At 40.3% G+C, this 14,577-nt stretch overlaps 1 protein-coding gene across 13 annotated transcripts in view; it reads left to right on the top strand.

Annotated features, from left to right (window-relative positions):
• The window catches only part of AKAP19 (A-kinase anchoring protein 19), an 81,568-nt gene that overhangs the window by 3,946 nt on the left and 63,045 nt on the right, over positions 1 to 14,577 (top strand). For 9 of the 13 annotated variants that reach the window (XR_015740719.1, XR_015740715.1, XR_015740716.1 and 6 more), the window contains one exon: positions 5,485 to 5,556. The exons of 3 other annotated variants lie outside the window; for them this stretch is intronic. The gene's annotated coding sequence lies outside the window, so the exon portion shown is untranslated. Of the gene's footprint in view, positions 1 to 4,505; positions 4,657 to 5,484; positions 5,557 to 14,577 lie in introns of those variants that run through there. One more of the 13 variants, XM_087919794.1, reaches the window with a different exon arrangement.

Raw genomic sequence — 14,577 nt, 5'->3', positions numbered from 1 at the left:
CTAAGATAGAGGCTGTTTTATTGCATGGACATATATGAATGAAGCAGAAGTAACACAGTATCGTTTTGTGACCATATGCTACTTGTCTGGGTAGTCGGTCTAAAATATACTTTTTAATCCTTAATACTTATACTAACTTTGAAAAGAACTGAGATGTGAGCCTAGCACTGAGTTTACATTCAACAAAAGTAAATATAAGCTCTGGTAATTGGATGAATTATAGTAGAATTTGAGCAACTGTTGTGATATTTTAAATACATCTAACCAAAGGAAAAAAAGCAATGAAATCTTCTGCCAATAAAGGAACATTTATGCGACACAGCCCAAGGCCACTCTTATTAAACTTTGCCCTGTTAGTGAAAGTGGAAATATAGGAGTGCTATTACACTCTGTGACACAATAACTTGTCAGAAAGAAGTATACTTTAATAATATTCAAATTTGCTTTGGCCTTTTTCCATGGAATTGCATTTCTGTACTGTATTTAAGCAAAGGTTTTCAGGTCGTTTCCCAACTATTGAGTTAAAAGCGCTAACTGAACAAGTATGAGTACAAATAAAACAATACCCAGCATGAAATATACTTCCCCATCTGCTATTCTCCCTCCTGTCTATTTTGCATCTGTGTGAAATCACTCTTAAATGTTGTCTTGTGTTTCAAGTGTGCAGCTCCTTACAGGCAAAGCGGTAAATTTCTTTCCTCGTTTTGCTGATATTTCCTATCACTATATCACAAATGGGGGAGGGGGGGAAATCTCCATTTAACAGGTATTATCTAGATTAAACAAGTGCCAATGAATACTGTATATTCAAGTAGTAGTAGTCATCTTCCCCTAAATTCATAGTTCATTCCATTTAGCTCCAAGAATGAAATTCAATTAAAAAATGGTGTGGGATAGGTTTAGAAATTGTGCCTTCTGTTACCCTTATACCGTTACCCCATTTAACAGCAGGAAACAGTAGGCCTGACTTCTGAAATCACTGTGGGCCTCTCAAGAATAGCTTACTTTCTCTTCCACATACTGTAGTATTTGGGCATTTTCCAAGTTAAAATAATGTCAAAAAAAGAAAGAAACATTGGGAAAAAATGATAGGTCAGCTATATCTCCAGAACGAAATGTGGCAGGCCATTATACCATGATTTTGAAGCTAGCCAGGTTCTGCAGAATTGGAGCAGTGAATTAAAACTGATCAGCTGCTGGGCAACTATTTCTGTTCATATTTATGACAGAGGACAATGATTGAAAATAATACATGCGGAGAAGTTTGTTGGAAGCCTAGAAGGAAGCCGATATCAAAAATAGGAAATGTGGTGGGGCAGGGATGATGGGTGTGAAGAAAACTCCGGGGGAGCATAGCTGATGGAAAAAGCAAAAGCTGGAAGAGAAAGGACTAAAATGGATGCTAGCTAGTAACCAGAGTACAAATGTTCCAGCAGCACACAACATTCCAAAATCAAACCTCTGATCAACTTCTCTATCGGTCCTCTGTCTTTTCCTCCAAGATAGTAGATGAAATGTTCATATCAACAATTGCCTATATCTATATGCACACGCATATAAATACGCCAGCTCAATACCCGTGTTTCGCTATGAAGCTATGTGGTCGAGCTTAGTTTTTGGGGAGGAAAATAAGGAAAAACAATTTCTGCCTCTGCTTACCAGCATTCATCAGTATTCATCTGGCTAGCATTCTGTCAGTGTGTGAAAGAGTTGAGGGCTATTTGGAAAGTGAAACAGTATTTGCTGTGTGAGCAAGGAGACAGCAAGGAGCCTGGCATGGCTTAGCTGCTCTGAAATTGAAACTCCTCTGCTTGTGTTTTGCATTTGGAACATATTTCTTTTCAAGTGGGGAAATTTCAAGTTTGTAGGCTTTACGGTTCTGGAGATTTTGTGATGATGCATGAGTGGTATTTTGCTTTTATATATATATAGATTTACATATCTTGATTCTGCCTTTGGACAAGGTTGAAATAAGGGAAAAATTCTTTTATAGTAGTTCAACTTAATATAACTTAATAATTGTATCTCACAGGCTGGTGATGAAACAAAGGCAGTATCATGGAGACATGAAAAATTGATTTTGTCAATAAAATGTGCCCTTTTAAGTTGCAAGTCTAGAAGCCATTATATTTGTCATCTCAATAGAATTCTTTTTTAAGATAACTAGTGCATAATGTCTAATACCTTTTGCATCATTGTGTCACATCTGCATTGATGTTGGTCCCACTCAGATTAGGAAGTAATTCTAAAGATATGTGAAATATATGCTCATATATGTGATGACCCAGAGCGTAACACAAACATAACAAAATCCAAAACATAAATAAATGTCCTTTAATGCCTCCAACTTGGCTCCACTGTTCAATAATTCTCAGGTGGAGATAAAACGTCAATTCAAAAATTAGTTGAAGATTATTCAAAAATAGTCTTCAAAAGAAAGCAATACAGTCCGAACTTAATGAGCAGATAAAGGTGAAATAAAATAACCAAAACAAACTACAATGAAGGAAATGCCACAACAGATTAGGATAAGTAATTACCAACTTCAAGGAGATAACAAGGGACAGTTTGTTGGAAGGACGCCAACCAAGATAACTTCAGCCCAAAATAAAACTCATTTTGCTTCTGGCAACGCTGTGTTTTAACCGTCTCTTATATACACTGCTCAAAAAAATAAAGGGAACACTTAAACAACACAATGTAACTCCAAGTCAATCACACTTCTGTGAAATCAAACTGTCCACTTAGGTAGCAACACTGATTGACAATCAATTTCACATGCTGTTGTGCAATAGACAACAGGTGGAAAGCATAGGCAGTTAGCAAGACATCCCCAATAAAGGAGTGGTTCTGCAGGTGGTGACCACAGACCACTTCTCAGTTCCTATGCTTTCTGGCTGATGGTTTGGTCACTTTTGAATGCTGACGGTGCTTTCACGCTAGTGGTAGCATGAGACAGAGTCTACAACCCACACAAGTGGCTCAGGTAGTGCAGCTCATCCAGGATGGCACATCAGTGCGAGCTGTGGCAAGAAGGTTTGCTGTGTCTGTCAGTGTATTGTCCAGAGCATGGAGATGCTACCAGGAGACAGGCCAGTACATCAGGAGACGTGGAGAAGGCTGTAGGAGGGCAACAACCCAGTATCAGGACCACTACCTCCACCTTTGTGCAAGGAGGGACAGGAGAAGCACTGCCAGAGCCCTGCAAAATGACCTCCAGCGGGCCACAAATGTGCATGTGGCTGCTCAAACGGTCAGAAACAGACTCCATGAGGGTGGTATGAGGGCCTGATGTCCACAGGTGGGGGGTGTGCTTACAACCCAACACCGTGCAAGACGTTTGGCATTTGCCAGAGAACACCAAGATAGGCAAATTTGCCACTGGTGCCCTGTGCTCTTCACAGATAAAATCAGGTTCACACTGAGCACATGTGACAGACGTGACAGGGTCTGGAGACGCCTTGGAGAATGTTCTGCTGCCTGCAACATCCTCCAGCATGACTGTTTTGGCAGTGGGTCAGTAATGGTGTGGGGTGGCTTTAGGGGGCCGCACAGCCCTCCATGTGCTCGCCAGAGGTAGCCTGACTGCCATTTAGGTACCAAGATGAGATCCTCAGACCCCTTGTGAGACCATATGCTGGTGCGGTTGAACCTGGGTTCCTCCTAATGCAAGACAATGCTAGACCTCATGTAGCTGGAGTGTGTCAGCAGTTCCTGCAAGACGAAAGCATTGATGCTATGGACTGGTCCGCCTGTTCCCCGGCCCTGAATCCTATTGAGCACGTCTAGGACATCATGTCTCGCTCCATCCACCAACGCCACGTTGCACCACAGACTGTCCAGGAGTTGGGGGATGCATTAGTCCAGGTGTGGGAGGAGAGCCCTCAGGAGACCATCCACCTCATCAGGAGCATGCCCAGGAGTTGTAGGGAGGTCATACAGGCACGTGGAGGCCACACACACTACTGAGCCTCATTTTGACTTGTTTTAAGGACATTAAGTTGGATCAGCCTGTAGTGTTTTTTTTTCCACTTTAATTTTGAGTGTAACTCCAAATCCAGACACCCATGGGTTGCTAAATTTGATTTCCATTGATAATTTTTGTGTGATTTTGTTGTTAGCACATTCAACTATATAATGAACAAAGTATTTAATAAGTATATTTTATTTATTCAGATCTAGGATATCTTATTTTTGTGTTCCCTTTATTTTTTTTTGAGCAGTGTACTATTCTCCCCAGCTGCAACCAATGAGGGGGATCATGGCCGCTTTTTCTCTTATAAGCCAAGGTGTTTCCTTCTCCATTCCTCCCTACGTGTCCTAGGATGAATAGGGGATGGGCCTGGTTCTTCCTTTGACTGCCCAGCTGGCCTCTGCCCTTCCCCAGCCTCCTCCCCAACCTCTGAAGCCACACCTCCACTCCTTGTGGGCTGTTCCTCCTCTCCGTCAGAGTCTCACTCTAACAAGGGCATGACAATATACATGACTTATATAATAACTTACATTGTCTGAAATGGTATAGGATTTCCTGCCTGAGGAGGGTTAGACTAGAAGACTTCCAAGATCCCTTCCAATGCTGTCATTCTGTTCTATAAGCAATTTCTACTTTAGAACAATTATTGCATAATGTTTGAAATATAATTTTCAGTGTGCTAGGTAAGTTTGACTAGAAAACTGGTTTTTTTTTTGTTATACTGGAATTATATTTCATTCTTCATGTGTCTAAAACAGTAAATAATGTCAGTTATTCTGAAGACCTTTGTTCTTTACCCTTACCATAAAAAATACAGAAGTAACTTTTGACCCAAGGTCGCATTGCAAAAGGAATGCATTTCAAAGACTGTGAAGAAAGGTTGGACATATTTTAAAAAGCTGTTATCTAGTTGTGCCACTGTAGCTGTTCAAACAAGCAGAATCTAAAGTAGTTTGTCACATGAAAAGCTAGTTAAAGGAAAGCCTTACGCATGCTTCCTCAAGCACATTCATCTCAATACTACATGCTCTAAGGCAGGGGTGTCCAACCTTGGCAACTTTAAGACTTGTGGACTTCAACTCAGCAAAGCTGGCTGAGGAATTCTGGGAGTTGAAGTCCACAAGTCTTAAAGTTGCCAAGGTTGGACACCCCTGCTGTAAGGTGTGTTTGTGTGGTAGAATTTCCCATTTTGTGCTCTTTGGAATTGTTAAAACATTCAGGAGCACTCAGATTTTAACTGGATTTACAAATAAGCAGAGCACTCCCAAAAAAGTGCTCCACCTCATTGCACACATATTTTTCTGTTAAGAATTCTTGCTAAATTGAGGCCAGTAGTCTAAAACATGCTTACCAAAATGTAAATTCCATTGAATTTGCTGGGGTTTATTTCTGTGCAAACTTGGATTGGATTGGATTGTAGGAATCCAGTTGGGGGCAAAGAGGTGAGAGGAATTGTAATTCATTCGAAGCTATTATTATTTAACAAGAACAAATTCTCTCTTGCTACACAGGAATCTAAACTTGTTGCGCCTCATATTCTGTGGATCATTAGGAAAAATATATTCAAAACAAGATACTAATTGGTAAGTTGCCTTCATAAACCCTTATAGAGATTGTTGTGGTTACATTTACAGTGGAGAATCTAGCACATCTACTTTTGTCACTAAGACAAAATATGCTTGCGTATGCAAGGTTTTGTTTGTTCGTTATAAATCATAATGAAAGGAAAGTTACAGACCTAGCTAGCCAATTAGGCTTGAGTTATGGTAGTACTGTAGTAAGCAATAGGTAAAATCTGTACTGGAAAGATGCACAACACAGCTTGAGCAGAATGTTTAAGAATTCAGCTTTTCTGGATGTTTTATTAGCATACTGAATTCTAATTACATGGTTCTTGTATAGAATGTACAATGTATGATACAGTTTTGCTCAAAATGTGGAGCAAATATCTGACAATTAAATTTTGTTTTTCATACATTAGCTTAATTCGTGGATTTTAATAGATAGAACCTGAGGCTGGGAATGAGGCCAGTTCTGAAATCATACAAAGAAAGATCCTAGACCAAAGTGTGGTTGAATATTGAAACTCAGGGATGTCAAACTGGCAGTCCACGGGCTGGATGCGTCATGCACAGGCCACACCCACCCCAGCTCCGCAAAGGCAAAAAAGTCACAATATGTCATGTGATGCACCCGTGTTGTAAATAATCATGTGTCTTCTTAGGTTTCATTTAAGATAGTAAAGATTTAAATTATTATGTGTTTAGAATATAATCTGAAGTTATTATGGATTTCCTATATACTCTAATTTAGTATCCATTTGATTTAAATGGACGGGTAAAATAGTGGAGTAAAAGTTTGTGCTGAGATTGGCAGTTGCGAGAAGTAAGAGAACTAACATGAAGTTTCTACACCAGGTTTTCTCAAAGTCTTAGAAGCTCTTAGTGTAATCATGACCCAGCTAGGTGACAAGCCATAATTGACCTTAACTGACTTGAAAAGCTAAATAGGATTAGATCTGGCTATTATTTGGAGGTACCACCATGATATTCCAGAACTCTAAACTAGTCCAAAGTTAGAAAAACATTCTGAAAAAAAGGGGAATAACAAGTAGGAAGACACTTTTCTTTCTTATTGTCAATACAATTGTGTGGACATATCCATGAAATCAACAAAATTGAGCTTTATTTGAAAAAGACTTTATTTTACATGCTCCTCTGTTCACTTTGCATGTAAGAAAAGAAAGTTTAAAGATTCAGTTCATGGGTTGTTCTGTAACTTTCCATTTTGTTTCCAGGATACAAAATTAAAATCTCATTAATTATTGTAGATTTTAAACCAAACTTAGTTTATATAAACTAGTTATCCAAGTTAACTATGGTCTAAAATTAACTAGAAATGTAACTATTAAGAATATCAATGTGTTCTTAAATAGCGTTATATAATAATACATTGTAAAAGAGGAGGAATTCCTATTAATTATTTTACAATACAGGATAATACAGAGTTGGTACAAATGAATATTGAAACACACTTCTAGTTTTGGAGGGGTTTTTTAATGATTAATTGCAAAGAGATAATTCTTTTAAAGCTGGGATATAAGAAATAGTTCATTTGAAATATGGGGTGGGGTGGAGGCTTATTTTCTGTGACAAAAAAATCAGGTATCTGGTAACACCTTTTCTGATTAATCAATTTTTATTTTAAGGTATTCATGAACTGTAGCTCACTTCATCAGATGCGTAAAATAACGAGATTGATGTAGGGATGGTAGGGAGGGGCAAAAGAGTTGGTTATGCATTTGCAAGTTATGTGAAAGACAGATTACAAATACCCTATCAATGGAAAATTGTAATGTGTTAAATGGGAGAATTAAAATTAGAAGTACATTTTTGAAGTATTAAGAAAAGATAGGATACTATTTTATTTGACCTGTTGAGCTAATTAAACATGCAGTGTTCATAAATTAATGCCAGAAATAAGGCGTATATGGTTTCTCTTAATTCTATTTCACCCTGCCAATTTACTAATTAAGTAAATGTTAATATATATTGCTAGTCCGTGTATGATATGCCACATCCTAAATAAATAAATAAGCCCTGCCTATCAATTATTTTTTATAATAAAAATGAACTCTGACATCATTACATTGATTACTATTTACTATTCCCCTGCCAACTCTAAAAGTGCTAAAAACTACCATGTGATAGGCATAATGTATGTGTTTACTGTGCATGTAATGCTTAAATAACTTCTCTCGTAATCAAAATCAATCAAAATGATTTAGGGAAACGTAGACATGTCAAGCTATTTCAGTAACTGTCATCTGTGCCATGTACCCTCATGGCTCAATAGTATTTTTCCTGCAGCATAGGAACAACTTTATTTGTACCAAAGTTTGTTTAGAAGTTGAATATTAGCTTCCATAGCCAGCATTACAAACAATGTTGGATAGCAAGTATTTTGAAAAGATACAATTAGCCATTATAATGCATTGGCTTCTTAAAATGACTGTGAAAATCCCCCTGACAAGAATAGCAAGAATGTTCAAGAACAAATCTGAAAAGTGCTGGAAATGTCATCAGATACCTGGCTCATATTACCATATGTGGTGGACTTGTGAGGATGCTAGAAAATATTGGACTAAAATTCGCATATGGTTGGAAAAAATGATAAAGAAATATATAGACTTGAAACCAGAGATTTTTTATTGGGAATCTTACCTGATATATATAATAAAAATTTGAAGTATTTGATTGTAAATATATTAACAGCGGCTAGGATTGTATTTGCTAAAAACTGGAAGAGTGAGAAAATTCCATCAGAGGAAGAAACTATCAAGAAAATATTGGATTGTGCTGAAATGAGTAAGTTGACATTTGAAATTAGAGAACAAGAAGATAAACAATTTTATGAAGTTTGGGATCTTTTTTATCAATGGTTAGATAATAAAACACAATAATAGAATATTTAGATTTAGGATAAAATTTTCTTTGATATTATTTTTATAAAACCTTATTAAGATAGATTTGGTATGATCTTATGATTTGTTGCAAAATAAATTAAGTAAATTATAGTTATCTCGTTAAAGTATGAATTAATAAAATTATAGTTAAATGATTTCTCAGTAATGATACTAGGTTATACAATTGTTGATTGATAATATGAGTTATTATGTAATATAACTATATTAGCGTTTAGGAAACGGATGCACACAAAAAAAGTGGTAAACCAACCGATACACTGTTTGTAAATCTATGATGTTTTTATGTTTTATGTTGTATGTTTTATGTGGTTTTGTTTGTTGTTAAAATAAAAAACTTTAAAAAATGACTGTGAAAATCATCAAAAGATTTTAGTGAGTTACACTGAAAGAAAATAGTTGTCTAAGAAGTGTGTGTGTGTGTGTGTGTGTATCTTCTCTCGAGTAAGACCATGATTACATGAAAAAATACAGTGTTAATTACAGAATTCTGAATGTGTGTTTATTCAGTAAAGATTTAGAGAGAGATTCCAAATAGTAAAGCTCCTGGAATAGAGTATACTGAGTATAAAGTGGGTTGGCTGCCCACTGTCGCAGCGAGCGACCGGTCCGTTGTTCCGTCTGCGTTCTTTCGCTGCCTATGGAATTCCCTGCAGGGAAGAAGTTTAGAGGGACCCTCGCAAGGGTGAGTACCAATAACAGACACCAGACATCCGATTGTTTTCATAGGAGGGAGCACATCACACCCGGGGCAGATGGATTGACCCAGGCAGCTGCCCCGAGTGCTCTGCACAAACTTCATTTATTATCCTCTTTCAAGCGGGTGGGGGAGCACACAGGGGGTAGCAGAGTTTTACCTTATATGGAAGAAGATCATAAACAAAGAACAAAGAACAAAGTATGTGATAGTTTGCAAGCTTGCAAATTTGCTTATCATCCTGAGCTAGCGTGTCCTGGGATGGAAAGTAACAACAGTCAGTGTTTCGTGATCATATTGAAACATTTTGCAGTTGGCTAAAACAAGGTCATTAGATACGTGCAAACATCCCTGTATCCGTGTTTGACAATGTCTGCTTAATGGTGGAATAGCCACAATTCCTCCTTTTTTATTATTTTTGTGATGCTGTCTCCAGGTAAAGTCCTTTTTCCTCTGAAATGGATTCTAAGGGTGGCAACAAACCCTTCGGTTTGTTAAGACCCTGCTGCACCAGTTCGTACGAGGAGGAACACTCACCTTCTGACTCTTCATCACTCATATCCAATAAGGCTCCTTTGGGAGCATAGGAGGCATTTGTATCTATTTCATTCTCTGACTCTTCGTCAGAAGACCATTCCAGCAGAGGCTGTTTAACAGAATCCTTGGATACAATAACAGATGTGAGAAAACTGACCGTTTTTTGAGTATTATTGATTTCATTATCAATTGCTTGTAAGCGACCTTGTAAGAATTTTAGCAATCGTCCCATAACACATGGACCTATTAAACAGGCAAGGCATAGCAATATCAGAGGACCGGCTACAGCAGACAACAAGGTAGTTAACCATGGAGAATAATTGAACATGCCTTGATACCATGCTTGATTCTGCTGTCGCTCATTTTCTCCATCCTTCAATCGTTTGCGTAATTCAGCCATTGAATCTTTGACAATACCTGAGTGATCAGCATAAAAACAGCATTCTTCTTTTAAGGCTACACATAATCCCCCTTTGTTTAAAAATAGCAGATCAAGACCTCTTCTATTCTGCAAGGCAACCTCACCCAGAGAAGTGAGCGAGGCCTGGAGTGCAGAGATCGAGGTCTCAATATGTTTGAGATCCTCATCTACTTGTAAACTGAGTGCTGCTACTTGTTGATGACCAACAGCCAGAGCTGTGACCCCAGTTGCTGCGCCAGCAGCACCAAGGCCCAACAACACAGACAATGTGAGAGCTGTGACAATTTCTCTTTTTTGACGAAGTGGACATTTTGGGGGTTCTCACACATTAACAAGTTCCGGCCCTGGGTAATAAGTTACCTTGGGGAGCAATTTTACTTGTATGCAAAAGGATTTTTGAGCAATGAGAACGTCCCCATGAACACAGGCTGTGGCTCCCGTGGAGCATGCCCAAACAGAGTTGTTACCCGGAATGAAATACTGACCCCGAAGGTGAGCAGTTATGTTGTTTCCAGAAGAGGTATATAATGGGTTATATCCACCATGCCTGGTAAAGGATGTGATGGCTAACCGTTCTTTGGTCAAATAGACTTGGCAATGATGACCTAATGAAACATTATGACAATACTTGGAATAATTAGCAGGGATATTTCCCAAACAGCATCCCTGACCTACTATGTCAGTAACCGTGATGGAAGAAGTATTCCATCGGCATCCGTTGTCTGAGGTGGAATTGCGAATGGGTTCATCTGAGGCTACTGCATCATAAAAGGGTGGCAGGTCAGATAGGCAGAGCCAGCATTGGTCCGTTTTGGAGGAGTCATTAAGGGTGGCTTTTAACAATGCAAAAGAAGAATTAACCAATTGAATTAATGGATTGGCCTGAGTGTCAGATTTTTGTAAAAAGGCAGACTTCAAATTTTGATTTGGACCTATGTCATACGTGGGCAAAGACATTGTTAAACGAATAGTGAAAATGTTACCTTCATCCCTATGACCATCCCATTGCCGTCCCCCCCCATGTAAGCCCTGACATCCATTGTTGTTGAGTCAATGTCTTCCCTTTTTCGGTAAAGGTAATGGTGAGCGGGTTCAGTCTCTGGCCACAACATGGCCACGGAGAGCAGGGAAGGTGCCCACGAGTGCGGGTAATGTTGATATAATCTCCTTTGGTAGGGGGTGACCACCGAATGTGGCCAGTGGACACACAGTTCCATTTTTTACAATACCTATCGATTGGACCACCACAAGCAGCGCGGGATTCGCCGGTACTGTGAGCAGGACAAAAGTACAAAGGAAAGTTATGAGCAGGATTTGGAGTGCAAGAGCCTTGTTTGTCCCATATATCAGCTTGCAGTTTTTTGTCAGCAAATTTCTCGACCCCAGTACCCATTTCAGCAAAGTCCATGGATAATGGGGGAAACCATGGCCACCGAGTGTAGTTGGTGGTGCTATTAAGAACTTGTCCTTGAAAGTCCAGGATAGTCCAGGTATAGGTATGTGGCTGATGTGCATTCGTGGAGACTGCTCGAGGAGATCGACGGACACGATGGGCGGTGTGTGGAGCGTGCTGTTGATACAAAGTGAGAGTCAATCGGGAGGAAGTGGCAAATCCATTGACCATTTTTGTAATTTCACACTGGTAATGTCCATAGTCAGCCAATCGCACATGGTGAAGGGCCAGGGTTGTAGCACGAAAATGAGAAGTGATGGAATATTGGGTGTCATCTGTCAACAGAGTGTCATTTCGAAACCACCTCCAAATAGTTCCCTTCCTTTTTACCGGAGAGCGTTGGACACATTCCATGGCGTTGGAAATGGAGCTGAGACCCGGAACCGCAGGGTATCTGAGGCGATGCGTCCGGATGAGTGTGGTTGTTTTGTGAGAAGTGCCATCGAGGATGAGGCGATGTCTGCGGTCCGAGGGTGGCTTATAACGGCCTGGCCAATAAGATGGAAGAGTAGATCTCCAAAGGCAGGCAGCAGAATCTCAGGGTGGAATGCAGCAGTGAAGGTGTCTCTCCAGACGTTCCGAAAGAGGAGAGATGTTGGAGTCAAGCAGCTGTAGCCAGGATAGAAGCGGTGGGGATAGGGGAGGAAAAGCAGAAGAGGGGGTAGACAATAAGAGAACAGTATGATTGAGGTAAGTATGATTAAAAGAAAAGCCTAAACAAGAATAGGAGCCAATTGTTTGCGAAGTTACCTGTATAGTCAGAGAAATGAAGCAAGGGAAATAATAATATGAGAGAGTGATTTCTGAAGCAGGCAGAAGAGGACGGTCATTATGCTGAAAGGCATAATTGCAGGCAGGAAGAGAATTGTCTTCATAAGTAAAGGTTACTGTGCTGTGAAGGGGGGCTAGGATAACCCTCGGAGATGCATTAAAGAGTGAAAAGACTGGAAATATCATTGTCAGCAAGAGGGTGAGAGATAGAGGAGTCTTGGTCATTGGGTGGCCCATGGTAAGGGCGGACACAACGAGCAGGAACCCAAAGCACTTTGTCAGGAAGTTGTACTGCAGCGTATCCTTTTCCCCACGTGATGAGCTGTGCAGGGCCTTTCCACGCAGGATCCAGGAGTTGCCTGAAATAGACAAGAGGGCGAGAGGAGGGGGGCACTGGCTTGGTAAAATGGCGAGAAGCAGCCGTAGAAGGAGGAGAGCCAGTGAGGTTAAGAAAGTTAAGAGCATAGAGTGTAATGTTCAAGATGTTTTGTAACGCTGGGAGGTTCGGGGGGCCTAAGCCCTTTTTTCCCGTTTGCCGATCAAGGGCATTTTTCAGAGTTTGGTTTGCCCTTTCCACAATAGCCTGACCCTGGCTATTGAATGGTATACTGAATTTATGAGTGATGGCCCACTTATGACAAAACTCAGCAAAGGGAGAGCTGACATAAGCAGGACCACACCGTTTTGAGAATTTTTGGACATCCCAACGTTACGAATGTTCGAATACAGTGATTAATAACATTTTTAGTTGCCTCTCCTCTTTGCAATGTTGCCATAATAAACCCTGAATAAGTGTCTACGAACACATGAATGTATTTCCAGGGAGCAAAGGGAGGGTAGTGAGTAACGTCCATCTGCCATGTGTCACAATCTTGGATACCCCTGGGATTAACACCCTCAGGGATACCTCTAGCCTGGAGACTACATGTGGGACATTGTTGGATTATTGCTGTGGCTTCCTGGTACGTAATCCCGAATTGCTGTACCAGGGCCTTCTTATTTTGATGGAAATAGTCATGACTCTCCCCAGCCGAAAGTGGTTGAGGAAAAGGGGAGGAGGTCATGATTTTGCAGGCCTCATCGGCCATATGATTGCCTTCTGATAAAAATCCAGGCAAGTGTTGATGACTTCTAATGTGAGCCACAAATAAGGGCTTACTTCTTTCCTTCAGTAGCGCTTGGAGCTGTAAAAAAAAGTGTCATGAGAGAGGGAGGGGTAACAGGGGAGATATAGGCATCAAACATGCAAACAGCCATTTGAGTGACATACATACTATCAGATATGATATTTAAAGGTTGCTGTGGAAAAAGAGACAAGGCCAATGAGAAAGCAGCCAATTCAGCCTGTTGTGCTGATTTCTGCGGGGCAGTTAAGCGTTTGTTCCATTGAACATCTATGTACCACACACAGGCCCCAATAGTCTTAGAGCCATCAGTGAACACAGTAGGGGCTTCTTTCAAGGGCTGTTGAACAAAAGGTGACTTCAGAACAAAAGGCACTGTTCGCAAAACTTGTAGCCGAGTATCAGGGGGAAGATGGCATGACACTTGACTACACCAATCTTCCAATGCATCCTGCAATACCATGGAGGTTTGCAGGAGAGGTTCCCATTGAGCAATCTTAAAAGGGATATATAGTGTAAAAACATCCATTCCCATCAAGGCTTTGGTTCGTTTTCGCCCCTTCTCTATTAGGGAAGCCATCTGAGCTGCTCTAGTGGTTATAGATGTCTTGGGAGTGTGTGGTAGGTGTAACCATTCCAAAATGTGGAGGCGTTTTTCATCCGAAATTTGAATCACTATCGCAGTTAATAGCTGTTGGGTAGAGAGAATGGTAAGGGAGGGTGGTCTATCAGTGAGGGCACGGTCCACCCATCTAGTGGCTAAAGCTGTATTTACCTGGTGCAAAGCGTGTAAGTGTTGTTCTGAAAGATAAATTTTGTCTGCTGGATGCTTTAATCCTACTAGTGCCTGAAACAGTGGTGACAACATATGTGTGGTCAATGCAAGATAAGGTCTAGCCCAATTGATGACCCCTAGGCATTGTTGCAGCTGAACCAAGGTGGTTGGTTGAGGAAGTGTAAGTGAGGGAATAGATGGAGAAGCCGTGGAGGCTAATACCTTGTGACCTAAATACTGCATTGGATAATGAGACTGGATTTTTTCAGGTGCTATGTGTAACCCTGCTTTTGCTAATGTGGTTAAAAGGACTGGAAAGGTTTTCTGAACTGTTCCTTCTGGC

The sequence above is a fragment of the Pseudonaja textilis genome, chromosome 1 (assembly GCF_049901715.1).
Source record: "Pseudonaja textilis isolate UNSWEBS1 chromosome 1, rPseTex1.2, whole genome shotgun sequence".
NCBI classification, from domain to species: Eukaryota; Metazoa; Chordata; class Lepidosauria; order Squamata; family Elapidae; genus Pseudonaja; species Pseudonaja textilis.
Note: the sequence above shows the minus strand (reverse complement) of the source record. Positions and strands in the feature narration are given on the sequence as shown.